We start from the raw sequence: 18,700 nt of genomic DNA, 5'->3' as shown, positions 1-18,700 counted from the left end.
TCCCTTCGGGCTACGTTCAGCCCCGAGAGTATTCACCAAGATGTTGGCACCGGTGGCGGCCCACTTACGGTTGCAAGGTATCCAGATTTATCCTTATTTGGACGACTGCCTTATCAAGGCCAATTCCTATGCCACCGCAAGCAGTCACGTCCAAACATGCCTGTCTCTATTTCAAGACTTGGGTTTTTCAATAAATTTCGAGAAATCATACCTGACACCGTCTCAGAAGACGTCTTTCCTGGGAGCGACTCTGGATTCCAGGAAAGCTCAGGTTTTCATTTCAAACGAAAGGCAAGCCAAGATCCAGGACCTGGCGAGAGCACTCCTCAGAAGAGAGTGCGTTTCAGTTCGACGATTAAAATCTTTCCTGGGGATGTTGTCATCATGCATTCTCCTGTCTCCGAACTGTCGTCTGAGAATGAGACCACTGCAAGAGGAACTCGGCCACCAGTGGGTGCAAGTATCCGGTTCCTTCGAAGATGTCATCGTCTTAACACCTCGAATGAAACACGCAATTCGGTGGTGGGCTCTGGCACGAAACCTGCAAGTCGGCCGCGCCTTTCTAGAAGAAGTCCCCAGTTTCGTCGTCACCACGGATGCCTCGCTGGAAGGTTGGGGCGCTCACCTTCAAGGGATGACAATCAGTGGCAAATGGAACGCACAACAAAGGACATGGCACATCAATTTGTTGGAGTTGAGGGCCATTTTCCTCGCCCTGAAATCATTTCAACTGACTCTGTCAAACTCGTCCGTGTTGATCCGAACAGACAACACGACGAGCATGCACTACCTGAACAAGCAGGGGGGCACAAGATCGGCCCGTTTGTCTCAGCAAGCTCAGGAAATCTGGAATTGGGCCCTGGAACACAATATCAACCTGACGGCAGTTCATGTCCCGGGAGTAGCCAATGTCCTGGCAGACTCCCTAAGCAGATCCAAAAGCAGCACTCACGAGTGGGAACTGCATCAGCCAGCTCTGGACCACATTTTCCTGAGATGGGGTCGCCCCGAGATAGACCTATTCGCGACCTACCACAACAAGAAATGCACCCATTTCGCGAGCTGGACTCCTCACAAGGAGTCGTGTGGGGACGCTCTCTCTCTGAACTGGAAACAAATCTTTGCCTACGCCTTCCCTCCGATCCCTCTGATCCCCAAGGTCATCAACAAAATGAGGAGACAACCGTGTCGTCTGATTCTAATTGCCCCACGGTGGCCCAGACAATACTGGTTCACGCAGCTTCTTCTCCTCTCAGAGTGCGATCCAGTTCAGCTGCCTCAAATTCCGGATCTTCTGACTCTACAAGGCGGAAAAATATATCATCCAGACCCTCATTCTCTAAAATTGTCAGCTTGGCTCCTCAACACCATGAGTTCGCGCATTTGAACATTCCTCAAGACTGTCAGGAGGTCCTGGACAATGCTAGGGCGCCTTCCACGAATAAAACTTACAGGCTCAAGTGGAAGCGGTTTTGTGCTTGGTGCAGGACTGTGGGTTTACATCCTATCCATGCTGAACCAGACAAGATTTTGCCCTTCTTTTTACATCTTGCTAAATCGGGCTTGGCACACTCTACACTCAAGGTGTTCTTAGCGGCAATATCGAGATACCGACAGGACGGTCAAACTTCGCTGTACTCTGCAAGGATTGTCCAGCAATTCTTTAAGGGTTTATTCCGCATGTTTCCACCAGTCCGTAGACCGCCTCCATCCTGGCACTTGAATATTGTATTAGCTCAACTCATGCGCCATCCTTTTGAGCCAATTCATAAAGCTGATCTAAAATTCGTCACCTGGAAGGTGGCTTTGCTACTGGCCTTGACATCTGCCAGAAGGGTCAGTGACATACAGGCATTTTCCTCTAAACCACCTTTCTTGCAATTCACAAATGATTCAGTGATACTGCGCACCAACCCGAGGTACATACCCAAGGTGCCATCGGATTTCCACCTGAATGAGCCAGTCATCCTTAAAACGTTTTTTCCAAGTCCGCAATCTCCAGCGGAACGAACTCTACACACGCTGGACATCAAGCGGTGTCTCAAGTTCTATCTCTCCAGGACAGCTGCCATCAGGAAAACTGATCAGTTATTTGTTGCGCATGGCAAACCACGTCAAGGCAGTGCAGTCACTAAACAAACTATCGCTAGATGGGTCTCTTCAGCGATTGGACTCTGCCATCTACAGGCGGGTAAACCCTTGCCAACCTTGCCCAGAGCACATTCTACGAGAGCAGTTGCTTCCTCAACTGCTTTGTTTGCTGGTGTGCCTCTCCTGCATATCTGCAGAGCTGCTACCTGGTCCAGCAGGCACACATTCACGAGGCATTACTGTCTGGAAGCTTCGAGCGACACCGATGCCTCGGTGGGGAGAGCAGTCCTGCGTAATCTTTTCCAATAAGGTGAGCCTCTGCTATTTCTCTCCCACCTCCTCTTGCTCTTTTACGCCTATTTTATTATTCCTTTGTGGTTTCTGCATTACTGCTATGTGCCTTGGCGTCCAAGAGCTGTATATAATGCTATGACTATTACTGCTCACTACTCTGATTCAGGCATGTGAATCTATGAAAGACACCCCTAATACTGGAGAAGAACAATAGTTACTTACCTGTAATCTGTGGTTCTCCAGTATTGGTGTCTTTCATAGATTCACATGCACCCACCCACCTCCCCTCAGAGGCTCACTTGGCTTTTTTCTTCTATACTTATTCCGGTACACTCCGGTGCTACAAAAATCTGAGAGCCTGGGTCTCTGGGGAGAGCTTGCTGGTGGGAGCTGTGGCCTGATTGGCTGCAGTTTGGTCCATACATAATGACATGGACAGGTTCTAATGTGGAAGTTTCTTTTACTGTAGCTAGGGCTACTTTACTTCCTGGTTGGGTATATTGTTATCTCTTATGTACTAAGGGTATATTTCACTACTTTTTTATGTACCGTGGGCTCCCACTCCGACGACGGGGAATGATTCAGGCATGTGAATCTATGAAAGACACCAATACTGGAGAACCACAGATTACAGGTAAGTAACTATTGTTCTTATTGCTGAACTAAGTAACCTGCCAAGAAGAAGGGCGGGAAAAGCTGTCAGGAAGAACTGCCACTTTGCTGCGTGCTCTGCTCTGTTGGCCTGCTGCTTCTGTCTTGGGCAGGGAAAGGACTGGATTGTACTTTCATCATCCTGCTGTTAGAGTTTTCTCCAAGGGCTTGAAGTAGAGCTTGCCTCCTATTTAAAGTCTCAGGGTGATAAAAGATTTAAGAGAACTCGCTGGAATCAAGGAACCTGTCAAGAAGAAGAGCTGGAAGAACTGCTAAGAGTAGTACTGCCCCTTTGCTGTGTTGTTTCTTTGTTGGGTTGGCCTTCAGTGGCTTCTTCTGCCTTGGGCAATAAAAGGACTGGGCTGAACTTTCCTTACTTGTTACGGAGTATCTCCAAGGGCTTGCCTCTTATACATGAAGTCTCAGGGACAGCAAAGACTTCACCTACCTCTGGGTCCCGCCTCTAGAACCTCGGTTTTATTTGCCACAGAGGGGGAAAGGATCTGACACCATCACCAACACTGCTGCGGACTCCGTATCCTGAAGGCACCACGGAGGGCACCGCCGCACTTCACACCTCAACCCTGGTCAGAGTGATGACTGCCGCCACCACTGAGCCGCTGCTTGCACCGCAACCTGTTGGGAACGCACTCCGCACTGCCTCGCTTCACTCGGCCTCCCTTGTCTCACCACAGACGTCGCTGGCCGCGACACTATGACCGCACCATGGTTTTGGGGCACCACTCGTAAGTTACACAACGCATAGCTCCGTCCCACAACGCCATCTGGGCCGACCGATGTCAGCTCCCACCAACCGGCACTGTCGCCTGCACCGTGGTTTGTCAGCACCGCCTCAGTCCGCACTGCAGCCCTGGTCTCACTGACCCCGCTGGACGACCGCCACTGAGCCACTGTCTGCACCGCGCCTCACCACTACGCTTTACATCGCTACTGCCACGGTTGCCCCGACCGGCCCGCACCAACGTGATCGACCACAATGAAAAGGTACTGTTTACGGGTCTGCCGACACCACTACCAATGCGGTCCGATGTAACTTTTGGATTCTGTTGTTCTCAGCACCGCAGTAGCACCGGACGGAGCTACCGATTTCAAAGAACTGCAGTTTTAAGGTTATTCTTGCAAAGTGCATATTTCTAAGTACTGTATAATGGATTTCTATAATTTTGCTCTTGTTTTGAATGTATAAAGTATTGGATATTTTTATAAAACTGGTGTAGTGTCCTTTTGAAGTGTTTTCACTGTACAACTGTTGGTTATGTGCAAATGCTTAACACACTGCCTCTGAGATAAGCTTGACTGCTCTTGCCAAGCTACCAAGGGGGTGAGCAGGGGTTAGTTCAGTATTGTATCCCCCTTACACAGTCTTTCATTTTATAAGGAGAGAGAGGTTCTACACCCGGACTCGGCTCAGGGCGAGCCTTGGACAGTCTGGGCTGCACCTTGATGGTTAGTCACATACCTACATTCACTTCAGAGCTGCTGTAAGATGTCCCGAGTTTGAGAGGAGCTTCTAGGCGCTTACATTCCGATCCTTTATACCGGCTTCGCTGGCCGAGGCTAGAGCAAGCCTTCCCAAGTTACCAAACCCTCGCCTGGCCTGGGGGAGCGATAACCACCCACTCCCTCTCCTGCAGAGGCAGAGCCCTTATAATTGCCCCGGAGGAATTCAAGTACAACGTTGTACCAACAGACTAGGAAATGCTAATTAGCATATGGGCCCCCAGAATCCTCTGCGCACAAATCATCCTTTATTATGAGGCTTACGAGTAATAGAGTACAGGTCAGAGTATTCCAGCTCGCAATCATTGTCTGTGTCTCTGGGTGGTGTGTTTAGGCGACTGTTGCTCGCTGTAGGTGTCCTGAGTTTCATCTCCCGAGGGTACCTCGAATGACAGTTTGTTTCTTTAGCTTTGCGCAGTGGCAGTATCGTAGCCAATGAGGTCTAACCGAGGCGCGATTATTGCTTATTGAAAACTTTACCCAATACCCCGCTGTGGCGACTTGAAATATAGTCGACATTGCAATTTTTGACAGTCTCCAAGGAGGCTGATATTACTGGTCTAAAACAGAGAACACCTAAAGAAATGAGTCAGAGTTTCTTTAGAGTTTGCAGATATTATGATAATAGATTGTCTGCGTCGGTATGTTGGAAGTTATCATATGTATTTAAGTCCAGGTAATACAAATTCATACTTTGTAGCTTAATGTGTTACGCCTATTTTTTAAAACCTCCAGACGGAATTTGTGGCTCGCGGGGACCGAACCCCTCACTTTCGAGCATACAGGGGCGGCCGATAGCCGGCGGCAGAGCCCCCTCCCCTAAGCAGCCACCAGCTCCGGACGCCCCGGTGGTCGAGCACCTCTTACCGACCCCGGGGTTGCTGCAGACCCCGGTGAGTGATCGTCCAGGAGACGGTCTGTACAGGAGCAGCACGCTGGTTCCTGCAGCCAGCTCTCTCCCTCCAGCCCCCTCCCATCTCCTCCTTGCACCATGCACCCCCTCCCTGACTCACAGCACTCCGTGCTCTTTACCTCTGGTGATAATCGGGCCCCCCTCCCCCTCAGCACCCTCTATTAATCTCCCGCCCCCTATCGGTGCTCTCGTTCCTGCCGCTCGCCCGCTGCCCCTCCTTTGCTCACATTATTCCTCTGAACCAAGGGCAACATTTTGGGGTGGGCGGTCTTTAATCCCCCCCCCCCCACACACACACACCTCCTCCTTCCCGTGCAGCCACACCTGCAGCCTTAACCCCCTTCCTCCGGCCCCCTCTGCTAGAACGGGGTTCCTGCGCTTTGCCTGGTCAGGAGACCGGATTCCCATGTGTGCTTTTCGTATGTCTCGTTCCCCCCAGCCTCTTGCCACCCCCCCCCCCCCCCCCCCTTTTAGGCAGCATATGTTTTTGGCCGCACCAGCGGGATCTAGCTGTGTGCCCCGGGACGCTGCACCTACAGGTCCCGGTGAGAGGACCAAATGAGAATTGCCTCCGCACGAGGCCATTAATCGAAGGGGCATGGAGTGTGGAGACAGTGGTAAGAAGAGGAAAGGGAGGCCGAAAGGGTAAAGTGTTCCGTTGTCCAGTTGGTGGAAGTCACGCTTAATGTAGCAAATCTGTACATAATCTCACCAAGAGGAGCATGTTTTGGGACAGTTGGTGTCACCCTCCTTCGTGGAAGTGGAGGGAGCAGACGAAGAATGTTAGAAAAGGATAACGATGTGGGGGCGAAAGAAGAGGCTGGGATGTAGAGGAGAGAACCTGGGAGCTAAAGACATGAGAAAGGCAACTGGATTAAGATGAACGAAAAGTAGAAACTAATGGTGTGCAAAGTATATTTTGTACGCAGCCTTTGTAAAAATCTATAGACATGTTTGCTTTTTTTTGGGCTTTACCACATTCCATTGAAATATTGACTTTTTGAACACTTTGTTATGTGTTCGTGTGTGTAGCACGAGTACAATTTCCGTGGTATTTGGACCCCTTTTGTTGGAGATCTATAACAACTAACTCTCAGGTGTATCTTACGTTAGTGTGAGATTAGTAGAGAGTATGTTCAATCTATCCGTTGATTCTGACGCTATACCCTGCTGGCTGTGAACATTTGTGATGTCTCCGCCATCTTTACCTGGCACTTGAGAATCAGTGACCTGAATTTGCTGCTCTTTGTACAGTGGTCCCCGAGATCTAGTATCTTGGTATCCTGTTGATTGCCGCCCAGGTCAGGCCAGTTTTCAGTGGCCTTTGTGACTAGAAAGTAGTTAAGCAATGCTTGTAGCAGGCAGGGCTGCTGTCTTAGAAGAAACTGGAACTTCGTACTGCTCCAAGCTCACTGACCTGCCATGCCCTTTCATTTATAGCGCAGTGGTCTGGTTGCCAAAGGCTTATTGGAGACATGTCAGTAACTGATCTGAAAAGCAACTCTGCCCATTGTTTCCATTGGCTTTGTGTTGCTTTCTGTTCTGTGCTTTTATTTGTTTTAGTCTGTCCAACGGGTCTTCCCCCTCCATGAATCATAGACCCCTACCTTCACTGTATTAGGGAGAGAGAGGTCCTAAACCCGGACTCGGCTCAGGGCGAGCCTTGGACAGTCTGGGCTGCACCTTGATGGTTAGTCACATACCTACATTCTGTTCAGAGCGGCTGTAAGATGTCCCGAGTTTGAGAGGAGCTTCTAGGCGCTTAATCTCCGATCCTTATACCTGCTTCGCTGGCCGAGGCTAGAGCAAGCCTTCCCGAGGTACCAAACCCTCGCCTGCCCCGAGGGAGCCATAACCACCCACGCTCTCCCCTGCAGAGCTCTTATAATTGCCCCGGAGGAATTCAAGTTCAATGTTGTACCAGCAGACCTGGAAATGCTGATTAGCATATGAGCCCCCAGAATGCTCTGCGCACAATGTATCCCTTTTAAGAGGTTTATAGGTAATAGAGTACAGTACAGAGTAATCCTGCTCGCAGTCCGAAGTATTGTTGTCTGTGGGTGGTGTGTGTTGGCGACCTTTGCTCTCTCTAGGTGTCCTGAGTTTCATCTCCCGAGGGTACCTCGAATGACCTTTGTTTCTTTAGCTTTGCGCAGTGGCAGTATCGTAGCCAATGAGGTCTAACCGAGGCGCGATTATTGCTTATTGAAAACTTCACCCAATACCCCGCTGTGGCGACTTGATATATAGTCGCCATTGCAGTTTTTGACAGTCTCCACGGAGGCTGATATTACTGGTCTAAAACAGAGAACACCTAAATATAGCAATCTGAGTTTATTTTTGTTTAGAGTTTACAAATATTATGTTAATAGATTGTCTGAGTCAAAATGTTACAAGTTATAATTTGTATTTTAGCCAGATTCTACAAATTAATACTTTGTAGCGTAATGTGTTACGCCTATTTGCTAGAACGGAGTTTGTGGCTCACCGCCTCCTTGTGCATTTCCTTGCCTCTCTTTCTGGTAATTTGGTTTTCGGGGCTATGTTGAAGAGGTTTGCTTTTCTGGGTAACTATTGGCTGGTGGCCTGAGTAAATCGACCTCCTGAGGTTGACTTACTAACTCTGGCCATCATGTCCTTTTAAATGCTGTTTTTACTGTAGAATACCAGCACGATTTCTGAAGATGTGTGTGGGTGTTTCGTGTGGTGCGGGTTGCCTTTCTCAACTTCCGAAATCGTCAAGCAGCAGGTAGTGAGGTTGAGAATGGTGGGGTTGTCTTCTGCTTTGGGTGAGTTCAGCGAGCTGTTGTATCCACGGCTCACTTCGTGCACTGCCTCTTTCCATGTGGCTCTTTAAACTTTCTGTGGCTGCGTCTCGTTTTTGGTCTTTTTTCCAGCCGAGGCTGGGGTGTGAACCGGTCAGTGTGGATGAGGCTGGAGACCTGCTCTCTCTCCCCTGTGATCCCCTGAAGGTGTACTCTGGAGCCCCCTGTGGGTCTTTTCAGTCTTTGAACAAAGCTTTAATGGACTAAATGAAACGACCCCTGTGGTTTTGAGGGGGCCACGCCTCACTTGCATAGTATTTCTTTTTGGTAGTGTTAGTTTCCGTGCAGGTGTAATGCTTGAGGACTCCCGTGAAGCAACACTGCAAACTGATTGCATAGCATCGCATTTTCACTTTAATCAGGTGAACTGTTTGCTTTCCCCCGAAATGCTCGTGTGAAAAACACGGTGGTTATATTTTTGATGTCTCAAGAATAGCCTTGCCTCATACTCTGCGAACAGGGTTTTAGGCATGGCTTTTGGACATGGTAGGTCACTGATCAGTCCCTTTTGTGGGTTAGGATGCTGAAATTATGCACTTTTTTGAAGTCCGCTCTCTTAGCAGTTGCCTGTACTTGTGGTGATGGGTGACGCCAATTGATAAGTTATGGGCAGTTGATTTCAACCTGTGGAGCAGATGTTGTACTCTTGAGGGATCGTGTTTGCTTTCGTAGCTCTAGTAAGTTGTAGTGGATCGGATTATTTGCAGATTGTACCTCATCATGGGAGTCCGGTCAAGTTGGGCTGGGCAATAGTTTTGTTTCCGGTGCAATATATTAAGATCTAAAACACTTTATACTTTGCAGTGACTTTGGAATGAGATTGTCCTACAAGCATTAAAGTGGTAGTTCCAGCATCATTTTCTTTTGCACTATTGCCCCTGGGATCAGTGCATCCGCACCCATTGACTGTGATTTTCAGGGTGAAAGAGTGTTAAGTTCGAATTGGCCTTGAGCAGTTTTGAAGTCTTGCGCTGTGTACTAGCAGGCAGTGTCTTCTTGTGCCTACCTGACCAGTATTCTACTGCTTGTCATCTTCAGTGCATTGTTTAGGTACACAAAGCACTGGATTCAACAACTAATGAAATAGCACCTCCCTGTGAGAGATCGAATTTAGTACTTGAAAAACTTGAGTGGGGGAAACTACATGTCCACCGCTGAAATACATTTCATATTCCCCAATACTAATTCCCCACTAATCCCGTTTGGGTCCCGGAGTAGCATGCTACTCACAGAAAAAGCATTCCAACATCTCATCAGGGATAGAAAGCGCTATTTAAACGCAAACCTTCCCTCTTCTATCCTTGTCTATCCTATTCAATCAAAATAACAAACGAACATGTCAACCTCTCAAATAAATTTCAAATTTCCCGATACTGATTCATCACTAATCCTTTTTGGGTTCCGGGGTGACGTGCTACTTGCCGAAAAAAAGCACTTCAATGCCTCATCGGGGGTAGTAAGCGCTATATATAAGTGCAGTTGCAATTAGAATAAATGTAGTACCCAATTATATTGTATATGCTCCAAAGCAGCCCACTTCCCCTATATAGGATTAAAAATGTTGCATAGAAAATGGAGGGTCCCACTCTAGTGATACATAGAAAGTTAAATCGACTTATACGTGTCTAAGTAAATGTTAGACCTGTCAGCCTGAGGGTGGTCTTCCCCCAAACTTTTTTGTCTTAACCCCTCCTATTTTTGCTAAATTTGTTTTGGTTGGCCTTAGGACTCTAAGCATTTTACCACATCTAACCAGTGCTAAAGTGATTGTGATCGCCCCTTTAAAAAGTGTAAATTTGGCTTCCACCTGATTGGAATATTTATTTTACTTAGAAGTCCCTTGTGTAAAGGTACATCATATACCCAGGGCCTGCAAATTAAATGCTTCTGGTTGGCCTACCGCACTTATTGTGCGACCAACTTAAGTAGCCCCCTAAAACATATCCCAGGCTTGCCATTGCAGCCTGAATACCGTTTTAAAGTGGATATTCGACTTGACAATATAACCCCCTTGCCAAGCCTTGAATGTCCCTTTTATTTCATACAAGTCCCCCCTTAGGTAGCCCATAGGGCAGAGTTAATTATAATTAAAAGGTTGGGCATGTACTTTTAAGTTTTACAAGTCCTGGTACTCAAAAACACTTACATTTGTTTTTCACTACTGTGATGCTTACCTCTCCCATAGGAGAACATTAGGCTGCCTTATTGCATTTAAAAAGTCCTAACGTTTGATTGGGAACAGGTAAGCATTTCATGTTTGGTGCCTGAGAAAGTGTAATAAAAGAATCCTCTTTAATGGTTAAGTATCATTTTAAGTTTGTTCCGAAAATGGCCCTTTTAGGAAGTTGTCATTTTCCTGCCCTAACTATTTGGTACCTGCAGTCTATCTTGGGCCACTTGACTGCGTGTAGTTGGTATTTGGTTTTTGTTTATTCCTCCCAGACAGCCACACAGTAGAGGGATTAGGTGTGCCTTGAGGGGTCATCAACTGGCAGGATGGGTGTCGGAGCTGGGCACAGCCCGCTTGCAACTGAATAATCTGTGCTCTGCCTTCACACAAAGGACCTGTCACCACTGTAATTTTCGTGTGATTAGCTTGGAGCCAGGGCTGGGGAGTCAGGAAACTTCAAGCATTTAAAAGAAAATTCTCTAGAAAATCCTCCTACATCAAAGATGGCACCATGTATAAAAGGGGACCCTCAGACCTACTCTTCAGTTCACACACTGGACTTGTGAAAGGACTCTGAGGACTGCCCGCTTCTGTGGCCTGCTGTGTACTCAAGAAGTCTGCTGTGCCGCACCTGGAAGGACTGCTTTGCTGCCTTGAGCCAGCCTTGAATCCTCAGAAATTGTTCCAATATAGTCACGAAGAGTTGTTGTTCTTGGTATTGGAATTATCACCGCATATTACGTAAGTGAGCTGGTGAAATCATTCTTTATTTAAACTACAACGATAGAGAGTGCCAGTTACTGATACTTTTTCTCAATTGCTACCTTTACAGTGAAGAAATAACGGATCTGGAAATAGGTATTTTACATTTATATATATATATTGTCTCTAGCATCACCTGCAATGCATGAACTGCGGGTGAAACAGCCACCTAGGACCTGTGGTGTTGGTGTAGGGTTCTAAATGAATAGATAGTGGGCACCGATCACAAAACTCCACTCACTACCAAATCACCCCCCAACAAAATCACCTTATCACCCGGTCTCTCCAACTTATAACAGGTTCATAGACCTTCTGTGATTAACAGAGGTACCTTCTGTGTTAAATCTAAGTAAGACCATCATATGTCTTCTTGAAACTTTTAATTCTCAACACTGTATCTACTGATTTACTGATTATGGTACCTTATCACGGTGTGGGCTACTTGTTTAACATAAGAAGTGATGATGTGCAATGTTTTTGATCTACTGATTTACTGAATACGGTACCGTATCACGGTGTGGGCTACTTCTTTAACATAAGAAGTGATGATGTGCAATGTTTTTGATTGAATTTTAAATATTGACTTTGAGTACATATACATATGGCGATATGACGTTGTCCTTTTCTTTAAACTATACAGCCTTGAGAAAGTTGTGGGTTACATTCCCATATACGACGAAACACGTGTCGGCTGTATGAGAGTTTCCAGTGAACGGGAATAAACTTGAACCTGATTTACCAAGAACAACAACTCTTCGTGACTATATTGGAACAATTGGTGGAAACACTTGCATACATAGCAGTATTGTGATTTACATGTGCTAAGGAGTGTTGTAGCTTTGAAGGCTTTTGCCGTACTTGGAAGGATAAAAGTGGTTCCTTCTACCTTTTAGCACTGTCGAATACGTTTCTTGAAATAATAGATTGTGAGATTTTCTAAGTGGCCCCATTCAGACCTATATCAAACCACTGCTCGTCTTATTAACTTTGAATCCTCAGAAGCCTGTCCTGCTGCTTGAGCCCTGCTTCATCACTTGAACCCAGGACTACCAGAGGGACTACCAGGGGTTAGTTTGCTGGCTTCCTGATCAGAGCCTTTGGGACATAAACTCCCACCATCTGTCGTGTAGTTCCTAGAACCCCCCAGGACCTGCGCTTTTTGGATGACCTAAACTGAGGTCTTGGTGTGCAGAATGACTCTAAACACCCCCACATGATGAGTCAACTGTTAGACCAGCTAGCTCTTGGGTGCCTCTACCACCACCTGTATTCTTCAGTGGTATATGTAGTTTCTGGCAACCATTGAACATGAAAACCCTGATTCCTCAGGTATTGTGGAAACAATACAGTATATTTCGCTCGGTTTCTCGTGCTTGCTTTTCTCAGAATACACATAGATTGACGATTGGAATGACGATTGGAATGGTTTCAATAATTATTTATTGATCATGCAACATTCTAGTATGAAACATATTAGCTGCGACAATCAGAAGACTGGAGCAGACAAATGTAATCGCTAGTACTAATATCATAAAAAGTAGATCCATTTCTACCATAGTGCTAATAAGATGAATAAAAGCATATTATGTAAAACAATAGCATTGGCGTTCTCCAATGATGCATAGTCTACCTAAATGTACCTACCCAAGATATGTAGGTGAAGCATGTGTATGTAAATGTCAGGATAGATCCTAATGGAGCCAATAATCCCCTGCGGAAGTGCTAACCCTTCGCCTGATGGCTCTGAATGACGGACCCAGTCTCTGTCTAGGATGGCAACCCGCAAGGGATGTCACATCTGTCGAAGGATCAGCCTGCAGAGTCTCAGTCCAGCCTGGAAGGAATTATGCTCTCTCTCTGTAAGGAGGAGTGGGGGTCTTTTATATTAAAGTGGTCAATCCAGGGTTTCTTCTAGAATCTATATGTTTTGAAAACATTCACTAATCCTCTGGTAATCATTACCAGCTATTAACAATGTAAATGTGAATGCATTAGAACCATGTTATTTAGCAGCACATCTGCTGTTTTGCATAGCTCAGTTATAAAAAATTGTGCTATGATTTGGCCAGTGCAGGCCACGTCATAGCGCTTGTTTTTTAATGAGAAGTGGTTCCATCTCAAAAGTAAATAGTTGGGCGAGGATAAAGAGATAATAGGTGGATGTAAAGAAAAAGAACTGTAATAAAGCTGTTATCGCATAATAATAACCTGGTGGGAATGCCAAACATATGTTGAGTATATTTATTTTTATTGTGAGCATGAAAATGTACGTTGTATCATGCAGTAGCCGGTGGTTTAATCTATGGTGCCTTTAAAAAAAAAACCAGCAATGAACAATATTGTATAGTTGACACTATGACGTATTGTTCTTAAGCGTTAAAACATTTGTGATAAAGTCCTGCGTTAGCTAGACTGATGGCTATTTGACACTGAAAATATTACGGCTAACTCCATGTAAGATTTACAGCAAAACAACTGTCTTTGGACACTTGCACTGGATTTAGTAGAAACATTCATGGAATCACTCTCATGCAAAGCTTTCATCGTCCCTTCCTTCTCTTGCTATAACACAGTAGCTTGGGATGACCCATGTAAAGAACTAGTCTCTTACTTATCCCTGGGGTGCTCATCCCCATGGAGTTGCAAAGGTGCTCCATTTTCTAGCCCTGGCAAAATATCACCAATATGGTATGGGAAGGTTTCAAAATAAGCAGACTGTCTGACTTGCCTGGGGAATATACAAATGTATCCTAGCCTGATCCACTTCCTGATAAATACCCCTTGTAACCATCTAGCTTTATAAAAGATCCACGAAGCAATATTGGACCTCCCTTGTATTCCCATAATTTCGCCTCTGCAGCTTAAATTGCTCTGTGATATGGAGCAATAAAAACACCAAAATATACTTAATTCTACACAGACACATACGCAAAGGTTACGTACCAAACATGCACCAAAGCACATACGAACACATTCGCACACAAACCCAAACACATGGATGAATACACACGTGCACTCTGAAACCATTGAACAGAGCACACCGAAAAAAAGTATTTATGGTCGTCACCTTGTGATGGAGCATTCAGCATTCAGTGTGAAAATGTATGTGGTTGAAAATTTGTGAATAGGAGGGAGTTGGAGAAAGTAAGGGTGGGTAAAAGGAGGTAAGAAGTAAGTAAAAGAGTAATTAGAGGTAGGTAGAAGTAAATAGGACTAAGTAGGAGTAAAAGAATAAAGAGCAAGCAAGAGTAGGGATACAAGCATGAATAAGTAGTATGTAGAAGAAAGTAGAAGAGGGAGAGGAATTAGCACTAACAATGGAAGCAAGTAAGAATATACCGGATGGGAGTAAATAGCAGTAAGTAGAAGTGAGTAAGTATGAGTAAGAATAGTCATGCGAAGGGCTAAGCAGAAGAGCTGAAGTATGTAGATGTAAAAGTAGTAGAAGGTAGGTTTAAGTAGGCGTATGTAGGAGTAAGAGTGTAAGTAGGAGTAGGTAGGACAAAGTGAAACAGTACTAGGGCCATTGCAAATATGGTAGTAAAAGTTAAAAAAAAGTAAGAACAGCAGTAAGTAGACGTAATAAGAGTAAGCAAGAGATGAGTAAGAGCAGGAGGGAATACGCATAATAAGTTGTAAGTGGAAGCAATAGTATGTAAGAGTATGTTGGAATAATAAAATGTAAGAGTAGGAACAAATGTAAGGTGTAAGAGAAAGAAGTAAGCAAAATTAAGTAGCAGAGTAAAAGGAAGTATGAAATGTATGAGTAGGAACAAATATCAGTAGGAGGTTCTTTAGGGGTAGCAGTAGGCATATGTAGGAAACATTGGTTGTAGTAGAATTAAGTGTAAGAGTGATGAAAGTAAGATAGAAAAAGACATAGATGAGGAAAGAAAGATGAAAAGTCAACAATTTTTTTTAATATTCTTCTAAGACTCCAGTGCTATGAAAACATGAGATGCTTTTCATTTTATGCACATATCAGATGAAGAGTTTGGACCTCCCATTAGGCAAAATTGTAAATGCTTCAGTTGCTCACTTGTGAGCAGCTGAAATAGGTACAATTTACCATGTTTTATAGTGCTCACAAACAGCACAAGCGTGTTACTTGCCACTATTTGAAAACAAGTTATTGCTATGCTTCTGGCAGAGGTGCAATTTCTTTCAATAATGGGTTGGAGAGAGACCTGGTCTTTGTAATGTGCTGTCTGATGAAGTGCAAGAAAATAGTTCTCATTTCCACCTGAGCAGCACTTATGAACTGTTTGGATAAAGCTGTGCCGATGCCTGGGAGCTGAACAGTGATTTTTATGGGTCTCTGTCACCCAAAAGCAGTGCGTATAGCCAGAGGGCCACATCATACAGGTTTTCACCTGAACTCACCACTATCCTGAGAATGTATAAATTAGGTAAGCTAATTCATTGAACCATGCAGCAAGGGTTGCCAAGCCCTGCCCTCTTTCTCTGCACTTTCTGGCATAGGTGGGAGGTGGATAAGATGAGCCTTCCAGCATAGCATTACCACAGATCAGCTTCAAAACCAACACAGATGGCTCCTAGTAGCTCAGCTCATGTTCCCTAGTAGAGCCCTGCCAAGTACCACGCAGTAGTGTAATGCATTTCAGTGTTATGTTCCGCATCACCGCAATGAAATGCATTAATCACGCATTACAGCGCTGCTCAGTTGTAAAGCGGAGCGCTGTTAAAATGCACAATCATGTCAGACTGTGAGCTAGCTGCAGTAATGCGGTGCGCGGTGCTCCCTGCTGACTTAGGGGCTGGCTCAAGATCTTCTAAGCTTGCAGCTCTGCAAGTACTGCTCTCTCTGCTACATTGTATCTAAGTACTTAATGCACACCCCCAGGGCACAGACACACAAGCATAAACTGACTTCACGGTCTCACAGTGACTGTTCAATCATGGCTCGACTACTAGTAAGTCTGACTGTGAATGAGAGACACAGTCAGTTATAGAGTAGGTAGGTCAGGTGCTCAGCTGCCGACCGCGGTGCGAGCGGGCGGCATAACTTTTGGCTGTACTTTTAAGTTTGGGCATTAAGGTGTCACTGAGCACCGCAGCAGCTCTTCCAACCTCGCTGCTTGCAACGGGGAGCCGGAGCAATCTTGTCGTCTGGTGCAGATGACCTGCAGTACTGGGCGCCAGGGCAAGGCAGAGCCAATAGCAGCTCACCGACGCCACAGCCGGTAATAAATAGACGATAATTAATGCTGCAATAGGCGATCCAGCCTGCGTAACTCAACCCCAGGCCCACCAGCGTCAGCGGACAGTGACTCAGTGTGAGGCAGGCCAGTATCACTACAGTCGGTCAGTGCAGCTAATATAGGTCACGTCAGTGTGACTGCACTTTCGAGTGGGAAGGACCCAACCTGACACCAGCCCACCGATCCGCTCGCTGCCTCAGCAGCTGCCATGACGAGGAGTCTGCATGCTGCATGATAACAAGTGCCTAAGTGCTGGTAAAAGGTATTTGCCCTAATTAAACTAAGTAAACATTTTGATTGTGCCGCAAATTATGTGTTTATTTCTTATAAGACTAGTAGCCCGTGCAACGTACTCTTTTATTATACTACTCCGCGTGTGCCTCTTTTTTAAATAAATTTCAGCCTACGGCTGGGCTGTGACCCCCCTAGGCTGTGTGTGCATGCGCCTCTGTCAGCCTCTTCTGCCCTTCCATTTCTGGTGCTTTGGAGCAGTTTTAAGATCTTCTTAGTGTTTCTTGTTGCTCACATGGGTGTAATTTCTAATATTTGTAGGATTCCCTCGTCTTCATTGCTTAATTTTGCTTGCTAGAAAGTGTCACTCATAGTTGTTGAAATGTCACTCACAATTACACAGAAACTATAAAAATGTATCACATAGCAATTGAAGCATTAGGATCTATGGTAGGAGATGTAAGGCTGTGGGCTGATGAGTAACAGGTTTAGAAGCAGAGTGAGGAACCAGTAGCATATACTAGAGTGGAGCAGCAACGCAGAGGCATCTACAGCAAAGGTGAACTGGTCTCCTCAGCTCTGAAGTTTGAGGCCGGCACGTGGGAGGCATGCAGCGTTTGCTAATGCATGTGAAGCAAGTAATCAAGCATTGGCAAAGGAAAATAAAGCCATGCTAGTGACGACTAATGCGAAGCGTGGGACGGGGGTATGTGATGGGTGGTAAAATTGGGGGCAGGAGGGAACATATCTTGCAGTGGGAAGTGTTTTGAGACAGAGAATAGGGGCGGTGACAGGCGGAGGACAATTTACAGCTGAGACTAATTAAAGTCCCAGATAACCTACCTGTTGTTGAGAAATGTAAATACTGCATTGTACAATATATTAGGCATTTGTTATCAAGGAGAGCCTTCCCATACTGACATGCAGAAACAAAAGAAAAAAATAGTGCGCAGGAGCCAGCCTAAATGCAAGTGGAGGGGTACAAGTACTGGGGCACTGCTCAAGTGGGAGTGAACAACCGACAAAAAGGAGGGACAAATAAAAAAGATAACCACTTGAAAGTAAAGATTTTTAAAGAACACTGAAGCAAACAAATAAACAGGGGTGGACTTGAAACCCACAGTACACATACAACAGGTCTCGAATGCTCGACCTAAAAATGAGGATTAGTTATTGAAAAGAGTGATAAATATCATAGGTGGAGTGAGCACATCTGAGTTTAGTCTTTCTTAACACAAGGCGTAGGCACATCTAATTTAATTTTTAATCAGTTATTGCTTAATGTAGTATATTTAATTTTCCATTGACAGTTTGAAATCTGTTTGAACGATTCCTCATTGGAACAAAGTATTAGGGTAAAACAATTGGTACTCATTCTGCAAGTGGTTCATGGACTAGCTCCTATAGTCTTAAAGATACTGCATGTTAATGGGGTGTCTGGAACCACCTGCAGGGATATGGGGGGATCTGAGGGACCCCATCTCCCTCTTCAAAGGGGCACAATGGACAGGAGCTTTGACTGCACAACTATAGGTGCGCACAATCAATACACCTCCTGACAGAATCTTTGTCTGCATGTGTGTGTAATATGGTGCGGGATTATCGGAAAAGTATTTTCTTATTTCCATTGTAACTATGCCCTCATGCAAATGGGGGAACGCCCCCTTAGGATTGTGCTGGTGCTGTATGAGTACAGGCGTGATCTGTATTGCGTAAAGGGCCACACAAGTGAGTGCTGCCCTTCTGTAATACCAAAGTGCTTTGGGGGCACAAAAAGCAGGCCCGTTGTACTTTCGGGGCACTTTTGATAATATGGCACCCTTGCTTCAAAATATCCATTTAGAAATCAAAAGGCAGCTATTTCTATTCATTGCTTTCAATAGAGCTCAAACATACACCAATCTAGAGTATGTGGCTCTAATTCAGGATGTGATGTAATAGTGTGAGGAACGGTGACCGATTACAATGGGAAATGCCAGGTTTTTGTGACCTACCTGAAGTAGAGTAGGTCTTCAGTACG

The 18,700-nt window shown here is 45.5% G+C and overlaps 1 protein-coding gene and 2 non-coding genes across 3 annotated transcripts in view; all 3 read left to right on the top strand.

Moving 5' to 3' along the window:
- Positions 1–18,700, top strand: part of HADH (hydroxyacyl-CoA dehydrogenase) — a 307,472-nt gene that overhangs the window by 246,351 nt on the left and 42,421 nt on the right. The gene's annotated exons all lie outside the window — the stretch shown is intronic.
- On the top strand, positions 4,964–5,103 carry LOC147728124 (U4 spliceosomal RNA). The gene has a single exon (XR_015309743.1). It is a non-coding gene; the product is annotated as a U4 spliceosomal RNA (small nuclear RNA).
- Positions 7,615–7,754, top strand: LOC147728123 (U4 spliceosomal RNA). Its single transcript, XR_015309747.1, has one exon. It is a non-coding gene; the product is annotated as a U4 spliceosomal RNA (small nuclear RNA).

Source organism: Lissotriton vulgaris, chromosome 3_1 (genome assembly GCF_964263255.1).
Source record: "Lissotriton vulgaris chromosome 3_1, aLisVul1.2, whole genome shotgun sequence".
NCBI lineage: Eukaryota > Metazoa > Chordata > Amphibia > Caudata > Salamandridae > Lissotriton > Lissotriton vulgaris.
The sequence above is the reverse complement of the archived record's forward strand: the minus strand, read 5'-3'. Positions and strand labels throughout refer to the sequence as shown.